This window comes from Ranitomeya variabilis, chromosome 4 (assembly GCF_051348905.1).
Source record: "Ranitomeya variabilis isolate aRanVar5 chromosome 4, aRanVar5.hap1, whole genome shotgun sequence".
Taxonomy (NCBI): Eukaryota; Metazoa; Chordata; class Amphibia; order Anura; family Dendrobatidae; genus Ranitomeya; species Ranitomeya variabilis.
In genome coordinates this window covers 472,868,336-472,879,165 of record NC_135235.1, presented here as the reverse complement: position 1 = coordinate 472,879,165, position 10,830 = coordinate 472,868,336, and positions in this window count along the sequence as shown.

Genomic DNA, 10,830 nt, shown 5'->3' with positions numbered 1-10,830 from the left:
TGTGGTGTCGCGGTCAAGGAATGCGCGGATCCGGGAGATATTTTTGCGTTTGAGACGGCAGGAGGAGGCAAAGGCTTGGATATGTGGCTTGAAAGAGAGGGCAGAGTCGAGGATCACCTCGAGGCACCGGGCTTGTGGGACTGGGGAAAGTGATCAAAAAATGTCATGTGGCCGAAAATAAATAAAAAAGTCAACTTGTCTCGCAAAAAACAAGACCTCACATGACTCTGTGGGCTGAAATATAGAAAAATTATAGCTCTCAAAATATGATGCTCAAAAAACTTCTTGCAAAAAGCGTCTTTCAGTGTGTGACAGAAGCCAAACATAAAAAAGGATATAAATCTGGTATCGCTGTAATTGCACCAACCCGAAGAATAAAGTCGCCAATCACTTATACCGCACAAGGAACAGCGTAAAAAATAAATAAAACCAATTCTTCACCTGCTGTGGATTTGTTCATTCAACCTCTAAAAGATCGCAGTAAGGTTCGGTGCACATTTATCCTGTGCTCTACACTGAGGGATAACACCAGGGTTTCCATGTACATCTCTGAAATACGTGATTCAGCAAAACCGCCGGCTGAAAATTCCCTATAATGAGGCAGATGGAGGCATGGTGGACGCCAAAGGATTTATGATTCGGCGGTGTCTGTCTTTTTAGGCGTGCATATAAACGTGGTCCACCAGGGTTCTGTGCACCTCTGAAAGGAAGAACAATGCTGAGCAGAGGCCAGAAGGAGTCCAGAGTTACTCTGCTGCCTCATTATAGTGATTGGATCCCTTGGGGGTTTCTTCTGTCACGTCACTCAGAGATTTAGATGGAAACCCCAAAGTAAGTGCTCAGCTTAGAGCGCAAGATCATTGTTATCCCAAATGTTATGAAAAATGTATCCGATAAAAGCTTCAACTCAGTCCACAAAAAAGAAAGTCCCTACTCAGATCTGTCATCTATTAACGGAAATATAGGGGGCTTTCACATTAGTGGTAGTACAAAGGCTCTGGAAAAGCAAAATGGCTCATTGCCCCCCAAAAGAAATTCAGCGAATTCTGCGCTCCCAAATCCAAATGCCCCCTTCCTTCTGAGCCCCAGTGTGCATAAACCACCTTTAGCGTTCACATTTGGCAGGGGTATAATTTCCAAAATGGAATGACTTGAGGGGGGATTCTGCTCTCTAACACTTAGGGACTCTGTATATGGAGTCCGCAAACTATTCCTGGAAAATCTGCTCTCCAGGAGGCAAATAGCACTCTATCCCTACAGAGCCTCTCAGTATGGCTAAGCAGTTCTGTACAGCCACATATGGGGTATTTCTATATTCAGCAGAAATTGTGGGACAAATTCTGGTGCTAATTTTACCCACTTCTTGCGTGTGAATATAAAATCTGGAGCTAAAACAACATTTTTGTGGTAAAAATGTAATTATTTTTTCTTCATTGCCCAATGGTATAAAATTCTGGATTTTGTGCTTTGCAGTGCTTTTTTTACATAGAGCATGCCACTTCTTTCAGCGTTTTTTCAGCATTTTTGCAGTGTTTTTCACCCATTGACTTGAATAGATGGTGAAAAAAACGCTGCAAATACGCAGGTTGACTTTGTTTGCAGCGTATTTGCTGCAGAAAACTCAAAGACAGCAGGATGTGACCTCACAGTCAGCTTCACTACATCTAGATGGCAGGCTGCTAGGTTGCATGATGTATCCATACTGCCTGTCATCCAGCAGAGCAGACCCTAACACCATTCACTTGAATGGGGGGCCCGACAATACAGTATTTGACACGCTGTCATATGCATGACAGAGCGCCAAACACTGCTTCTGATCAGCGGTGAAACCATCCCAGTCTGTCAGAGAGCTGCAGTTCCCATGCTGTTAAAATACAGCGTGAGCACTCAGCTGTGATTGGAGGTATACAGTTTACCTCCGGTCACTGGTGTCAGCTGATGGAACTACAGCGCCCATCATCCGAAGCCTGCTGCCGCTACTAAGAGTGAGTGCAGGAGCGGATGATGGGATTATTCATCAGATGCTCCTGAGCTGTAAATAAGTAATTTAAAAACCCTGCGTGGGTTCCCCTATATTTTTGATGACAAGCCAACCAAAACTCACAGCTGGGGGCTGCAACCCTCAGCTGTCAGCGTTAGCAATGCTGGTTATCAAGAATAGAGGGGTTCCCATGCTGTTTTTTAAATTATTTAAATAAATAATTTAAAAAAGGGTGTGGGGTCCTCCCATTTTTTGACAACCAGCCTTGCTAAAGGAGACAGCTGGGGGCTTGTATTCTCAGGCTGGTAAGGGGCTATAGATATTGGCCCCCCAGCCTAAAAATAGCAGCCCGCAGCCGCCCAGAAAACGCACATCTATTGGATGGGCCAATTCTGGTGCTGTCAGGACTCTGAACATTTTTTATTACCTTTTTGTGCATTACTGCCCTTTTCCAAGATGGCGTCTTTGGTCTCATGTGCACTGTGTCTTCCTGCTATAAAACTCCACCCCAGCCTTCAGTCTGTGCTAGAGTATTCTGCCTTGCATCCAGCTCCTGACCTCTGGTGACTCCCTGGCTATATACCTGCTCCTGTGAACCTGTGGGGTTATCCTGCTACTCTGCTCTGAGTTCCTGCTGCATACACCAGTTCCAGTAATCCTCCTTCATCTGCTGCTCGTGTTTACTTCCATCTGCATTTGCTGGACATGTAAGCTGTTGCTGCTCTGCAAGAACCTGAGACTATTACCCAGACCTCCCTGGTTGAGCTAAGATATTATTTGAACTGCCTTATAAGCATATCTATCTGTGTTTTGGACTAAGCAAGGACTTATTCGTGTCAAGTATCCTCAAGAATAATTGTGCTTCATAGACTTTCTGCGTGATTACATTTTCCTCTGAAGTTTCCTATAGACTGCTGAGCTGCATTTGATATTTGCAGTGTTGTGGACTTGAGTTTCTCTCTGCACCTGTTTTAATCACCGTGTGATAATATAGACTTTACCACTTATAAAACTGTGTCCTGTAGTTGTCTTGTTCCACGCAAAGAGTGTCCTGAGTTATCACCTATAATTATTACAGGATACTCTAGCCTAAAAAAAAAAAAAAGGAGACTGCTGGAACAATGACTGCAGAAAGCAGACTAGAGCAGGTGTTTTCCATAATTAGATCACCGCAGAAAGATGTGGAAGGTCTGCAAAAGAAGTTTGGAAGCTTTGAACACAATCAACAAGTGTTTGGACAGACTTTGCAGGACTTAAGCACCCGCATGGCAGCCCAGGAAAACAAACTTGCTGACATAGAGTCCCAGTATGGACGGGCTTTTCAGGACATAAGCACGCAAATAGCTGCACAAGCGACTTTTCCCTCTGGGCAACCGCCACCAGCTAGCCCACCTAAGTTGCCCCCATTCAGATTCAATGGTGATCGCGACAAATTTTGTGGCTTTGTGAATCAATGTATGCTATATTTTGATGTGCATGCTGACCGTTTTCCTAATGATAGATGCAAAGTATTGTGTGTAATAATGCTGCTGACCGCACGAGCGCTCGCCAGGGCGAATCCGATGATTGAGTCTCGTGACTCACGGTTAAATACCGTATTTTTCGGACTATAAGACGCACCGGACTATAAGGCGCACCCAGGTTTTAGAGGTGGAAAATAGGGAAAAAAATATTTGAAGCAAAAAAAATGTGGTAAAATATTTAATAACATAAATAACATACTATTATATGTGGTGTTATTATATATAATAGTATGTTATTATGTTGGAAGCTGCGGGACCAGTGTGGTGTCTGTGAAGTACGATATGAAGACGCTGGAGGGTGAGTATAAGGGCTCATTTCCACATGCGAGGCACACGTCCGTATCTCGCATGTGGAAACCAAGCTCTGGCGCCGGCACTTTGGAGCGGAGCTGTGCAGCTCCATGTGTTCCTATGCGGCCGCACGCTCCGCTCTGGAGTGCCGGCTCCACAGCTTGGTTTCCACATGCGAGATACGGATGTGTGCCTCGCATGTGGAAATGAGCCCTAAGAATGGGTGCACAGGGCTTATAGTGAAAGCACCACTCCAGCACTGCAAAATAACACTGGAGTGCTGCTTTAAAATCCCATGGGAGAACTATAACTCCCAGCATGTCCTGCAGATCCTATGACATGCTGGGAGTTATAGTTCACCAAAGGAGTGGCAGAGTGCTTTATTGTGTTTTGTAAAGACTGACCTCTTAATTGTGGCAGCCAGCCACACTGTTGTGAGGTAAAAGCTGGAGCATCCCATGGCTGCACACACACAGAGCCCTCCCTGTTGTTGTTGCCTTTCCACAGCGCAGGACATAAGAGGAAGCTGCAGATTCTAGCTGGAAGTCTGAAGGACCTGTGATGATGTCAGAAGAGGGAGGGCTCTGAGCTGCCATGTGATGCTCCAGTCCGCCCACTTCTGACATCACACAGGTCCTCCCTGTGCACCAGACAGCTCAGCGTCCAGCACAGGCAGGTAGACAGCGATCTCCTGGCCCCTGCTGCTGCCTCCTCCTCCCCCGGACACACAGATTCTCCCCGGAATCAGTGCTGGGGAAACTGTGTGTCGCTGCTTATGGAGCGCCCCCACACCGCCGCAGGGCCGAGGGGTACCCGAAGCCGAGCCTCTGGGTCTCAGTCCTGGGGTTGTCACGGTGGCTAGACCCGGTCCGTGGCCCTGTGTGTCGGTGAGGGACGTCCGGTAGAATAAGTGGTGGTGTAGCGGTGCAGTTGTGGGGTGCAGGTCGCGGTAAATAACGAGGACACCAGGTTGCAGTCTCTTTACCTCTTTACTGAAGGTTTTGGAGACCTCAGTCCAGAGCGCTGTTAACTGGGTTGTCAGAGACCGGCCGGCCCAAAGGCACATCAGAAGTTCTCTTTACAGGTGGGAATCAGTGTCTACCTTCTAGCGCTGGGTGTTGTAGTTCTTCCCTGCTGAGCTCCCGGGATAGTCCTCACAACTGTTTCTGTCTGTCTCTATTTGTTCATTCTCCTCGTCCTCCAGGTGATATGGTAGGACGCACCCGTATGATGGGGTAGGCCTGGAGTTCTTCCGGGACCCTAGAGTCGCCCCTCTCCCACAGCTGCCTCCGTTGTCTGCTTAGGTGTTAAGTGAGACAGCCAACCTATAATTAGCTGTCCGGCCGTGGTTTGCAGTGTACTTAAAGTCTCTTACTTGCTCGGCGTTCCGGACACCGACTGTTTGCGCCTCAGAAGGATGTTGCCTCGGTCTAACAGCACGACTCCTTCTGGTCCCAATACTTCTTTACTGTATTCCCGTTGTGCACTGGTTAGTTCTGCTCTGAGGAGTCTGCCAGGATCCCATCCCTGACAGGTCCTCTCACTAGCTCTTCCCAGCTACTTCTCCCTGTCTTCCTGTCCAACCCCCAGTTTTACCAGAGTGTGAGGAGTGGCCTAGTAGATAGGACCACCCCCCCTGGTGGCCGGAGTGTGAAGTGTAGTGAGGTGTTACCTGGTCAGAGAAACTCCTTTAGTGCAATCAGACGTACCATAGCTCCCCATAGTGGCGGAGCCACAGTACTGCAACGACCAGGACTCTGGGGCGCTGCACTCCCCCCCGGTTAAATCCAGTACTCCGGGACTGGGAAAAACAAGAACAACAATACATGTTAACAGGAAACAAACAACATTTTGAAATAGCATAACAATTGAACATAACAGAGCTTCCCTTTATGGGAGGTGAGAATTCTTGAACGTTGCGAAAGTTAGGTCATGCACAGTTTATGACTCTCAGTTCAGTGGTTAAAACAGCGGGGACCCCGGGTAAACAAAGGGGCCCCCCTTTTTTGAAAGTTTTTGAGCAATTCACCGTCCATTACCCTATTGTCCATTTTAAAACCTGTAACAAAAGATATATACAAGAAAAACAGTTTCAACTAAAGAGCAGCCCTTATTAATACCTCCAAGTTTTGTAGCGGAGGGGAGTTTGATTTTGAGTGCTGCGTGTGGACCTTCGCAGCGCAGGGGTTGCTATTGGCCTAACAGGGCCCGCTATGCTTGCTACCGCTGGTGTAGTGTACTGTCTTCTAGCTACACTTCTAGTGAGTCTGGGTAGCACTGGCAGGTTGGGGCTCTCAGAGCTGCTGCTATCAACAGTGGGTACAGCAGATTCACTGATAGCAGAGGGAGGATTTGCCGGTTCAACGGTTGGCATGGCTTCATCAGGTAAGGCCTGTTGAGGTAGCGGGGCCGGATGATCTGGTATCACCATTGTTTCTGGTGGGTCCGGCTGTTGAAACATTAGAACAGGCACCACGATGGCTTGGTTTATCTGAGTCCAGGACTGGGGAAAGTCACCAAGGACGGTGTGGAACATCTTCTCCTTTTCTACCGGCGGGGAGATTTCTGGGGCCGTGCCCCTCTCTTTCAACTTATCGGGGCAGACCTTAAGGTGATCCCTGGATACCGCTGTCGAGGTCTCCCCTCTGTCTTTGCTGATGAGACAGACTTTTGTGTTGTCGAAGTCGGATGGCAGGATGGTGTACGGTTCCGCTTCCCATTGGTCATCGAGCTTGTGTAATCTCCTCTTTCGTTTAAGTACTTGCTCGCCAGGTGACAGGGGAATCGCAGGAGCGTGTTGGTTGTAATCTCTTTCCTGTTTCTGCCTAGCCTGGGCGAGACTTCTTTCTACACACTCCTGTACTTCGCGGTACCTTCGCTGCCTTTCTGCATCCCAATCTGCATCCGGCGAGGTATCTTCGGGTACTAGGACCCCCATGTCCAGATCAACGGGTAACCGACTAGATCTTCCTCGCATCAGGTACGCTGGAGTACAGTTGGTGGAACTTACTGGGATGTGATTGTACATATCCACCAGGTCAGGCAACTTTGTCGGCCACAGGTTCCATTCCTCCACGGGTAAGGTCTTCAATAAATCAATTACCACTTGGTTCATCTTCTCGCACATCCCGTTGGTTTGAGGATGGTACGGTGTGGTTCTGATCTTCTTACACCCGTACAGTTGGCAGAATTCTTGAAACACTTCCGCTTCGAATGCAGGTCCCTGATCGGTCAGTACCTTCTCTGGGTAGCCATGGGGCCTACAAAAGTGCTGCTGGAAGGCCCTGGCGGCAGTCCTGGCCGTTAGATCCTTGACAGGCACAACCACCAAAAACCTGGAGTAGTGGTCCACGATGGTAAGGGCGTAGATATAGCCCGACCGGCTAGGTGTCAGCTTCACATGATCCAGCGTGACCAGTTCAAGCGGCCGTTTGGTGATGATAGGCCGCAGGGGAGCCCGTTGACTGTCACGGTCCTTCCTGCGCAGGCTACATGGACCACACTCCCGACACCACTTCTCAATGGTTCTCTTCATGCCAATCCAATAGAACCTCCCTCGGAGCAGCTTCTCTAGCTTCCTCCATCCGAAGTGTCCGGCTCCATCATGGTAGGCTCCCAGAACCATGGGCGCATCTCGCCTTGGCACCACTATCTGCCACACCAATTCATGAGTACGTGGGTCGATGCTCCTCCTGCACAACTTGCCATCATGGATAAACAGTTTGCTTCTCCCCTTCCACAGCTGTTGGGTTTCTTGTGGATCATCTGGGCCAGGGTGCAACCCAGCCTGCGTCAAGAGCTCCTTCACCTGACGGACCGCGGGGTCACTATCCTGGGTTTCTGCCCATCCGTGGTGGGGCAGGGGATTGAGCGTGGCATCCGGTTGGTTCTTGTGCCTATTCTTCACCTGATGAGAGTTTTGGGTGGCTTTGGGGTGATGGAATGCAGGCAGCTCCACCTCTTCAAGTGACTCCGGGTCTTCTCCCGCTTCTGGCAAATTGGGCATTCGGGACAAGGCATCGGCATTGGCATTCTTGTGTCCTGCCCGGTACTTGATGGTGAAATTGTAGTTGGATAGCCGGGCCATCCACCGCTGCTCCAAGGCCCCGAGTTTGGCATTATCCAGATGCGTTAGCGGATTGTTGTCCGTGAAGACGGTGAATTTCGCGGAGGCCAGGTAGTGTTTGAACCTCTCTGTCACTGCCCAGACAATGGCAAGGAATTCCAGCTTAAAGGAACTGTAGTTGTCAGGGTTCCTTTCCGTGGGACGGAGTTTCCGGCTGGCGTAAGCGATCACCCTCTCTTTGCCTTTCTGGACCTGGGACAGCACGGCTCCTAATCCCACATTGCTGGCATCGGTGTACAGCACAAACGGTTGGTCGTATTCGGGGTAAGCCAGTACCTCTTCTCCCGTCAGTGCCGACTTCAAACAGGTGAAGGATTCCTCCAGCTCTTCGTTCCAATCAAAGGGGGTGTTCCTCCCCTTGGTCTTCTTTGGTTGGCCCACCAACAGGTTTTGCAAGGGTGCGGCCTTCTTGGTGAAGTCCTTAATGAACCTCCAGTAATAGCCTACCAGCCCGAGGAACTGCCGGACTTCGTGGAGGTCACTGGGCTTTGGCCAGTCCTTAATCACTGTGACCTTGTCGGGGTCTGGGGCCACTCCTTCAGCGCTCACCACATGGCCCAGGTACTGCACTTTAGGTTTCAGCAGATGACACTTGGATGGTTTCACCTTTAAGCCAAAGTTGGATAGGGCTTCAAACACCTCGGCCAGGTGCTTCAGGTGGTCTTCGTAGGTCTTAGAGAAGACAATGACATCATCCAAATATAACAACACGGTTTCAAAGTTCAGGTGTCCCAAGCAGCACTCCATCATCCTCTGGAACGTTCCGGGAGCATTGCACAATCCGAAGGGCATGTAGTTGAACTCACAGAGACCCATTGGCGTCGTGAAGGCCGGCTTCTCTTTGTCCGCCTCCGCTACAGGAACCTGCCAGTACCCACTGGTGAGATCTAAGGTAGAGAAGTAGTTAGCAGATTTTAAGGCAGCCAGAGACTCCTCTATCCTGGGCAGTGGGTATGCGTCCTTATGTGTAATGCGATTCAACTGCCTGTAATCAACACACATCCTCATTGTACCATCTTTTTTTTTAACAAGGACTAACGGAGCTGCCCAGGGGCTACAGCTGTCTCTCACCACCCCAGCCTCCTTCATTTCCCGCAACATGTCCTTGGCACACTGGTAATGAGCTGGGGGTACAGGGCGATATCTCTCTTTTATGGGTCGGTGATCTCCCGTGGGGATGTGATGTTGGATCCCTTTCACCTGCCCAAAATCTGAGGGGTGTTTGCTGAATACCTGCTCGTACTCGTGTACCACCCTGTAGGCCCCCTGTTTTTGATGGGATGGGGTAGAGTCAGTGCCCACATGCAATTCCCGACACCAGTCTTTCGAGGGCTCTGCAGAACCTTTGTTCTCCGCCACGTTGGACGGGACCAAGGGTTCAGGTGTCTGTATCACATTATTGTTGACAGTGAACAGTTTGGCAAGCGTGGTATACTTGGTGAGGTGAACCTCTTCCTCCCCACAATTGAGGACACGTACGGGCACTCTCCCCTGGCGGACGTCGACCACCCCCCGGGCTGTCAGAACAGTAGGCCTATTGTCTGAATATACGGGTTCTACCAAGGCCTGGTAGTCCTTACCCCTGAGGCCTATGGCTGCCCGACACCATATTAACATCTTACTCCTGGGGGGTATCGCGATGGGGTTTGAATCACTCACAGTGACACGACCAATCTCACCACCAGTCAGCTCTACCTGCTGTCTCTGCATCAGAGCTCTGATTTCTTTCTGCAGGGCACGTTGCTCACTGTGGCCAGCGGTTTCTGCCACCTGTTGCAGCAAAACAATAACTTCTGCAAGACAATTTTCTATAACATTAGTACCAAGAGTCATCATGGGATTACATTCTCGACGATCAATATCAACAATCACAATCCCTTGGGCTCTCAATTCCACCCGCCCCACCTTGATGGTGACCTCCTTATACCCCACTTGTGGCAACGGCTGACCATTACTGGCAATTATGGTGAAATCATCGTCAGGGCCACGGGTAATATCAGTGTCCTCCCAATACCGTTTGTAAAGCACGTAAGGTATAGTCGTCACCTGAGAACCAGTGTCCAGCAAAGCGTTCAAGGGGATCCCATCAACCACTACAGGGAGAACTGGCCGTCCTCCAATGTACTTGGTTCTCCAATGCTGCGGGCCGGATCGTCCTACTCCTGGGGGTTGCTCGTTTAAAGGACAGTACCTTGCAAGGTGGCCCACCTGGTGACAGCGGCGGCAGATGGGTCGTCCATCCTGGTGAAAGCGATCGTCGGGCCAGCTTCTGGTCGGCGGAGTCCTCCTCTGTCGCATCCAAGGGACATCCTCCGGGCTGGAAGCCAACTGGATCTTCCCTTTGGGGGCCTCCTGTAGGGACTGCACCGTCCGGGCCAGGGCAGCAACGCTCTTGGTTAGCTCTTGCATCTGGAGGCGGAGTCCTGCAGGGGAGTCGTCCTCGAAGCTCTGGGCGTCGGCCTCCACGGCAACTGGGGTGTCCGATGCCACCTCCTGGTGGTATGTGAGAGCGGGGCGCCTGGGTGGTATTGTGCGGCTGGGCTGGCGCTCCTGCAATGCCTGGATAGCTTTATCTTTGAATTGCGCAAAAGTCAAATCTGGATTTTGCATGGCCAGGAAGTGCAATTGGCCTCGTTGGTGACTGCACAGGAGCCCCTCAATGAACCACTCCTTCAGAAGTTTATCCTCATCCTGCATGCTGCCGGGGTCACTCTGCTTAATGGCCCGCATTGCCTCCTGAAGATTAAGGGCATAGTCCCGTAAGCTGTCCTGCGGTCTCTGTTTGCATCCATAGAAAGTCAATTTAATTTCTGTAGCAGTGCGAGTATCGAAGGTGGCCTTAAGCTTTGCAAAAATCTGTTGCGCAGTTCCCTTATCTTCGGCGGGCCAGGACTTCAATTCTCTCAGAG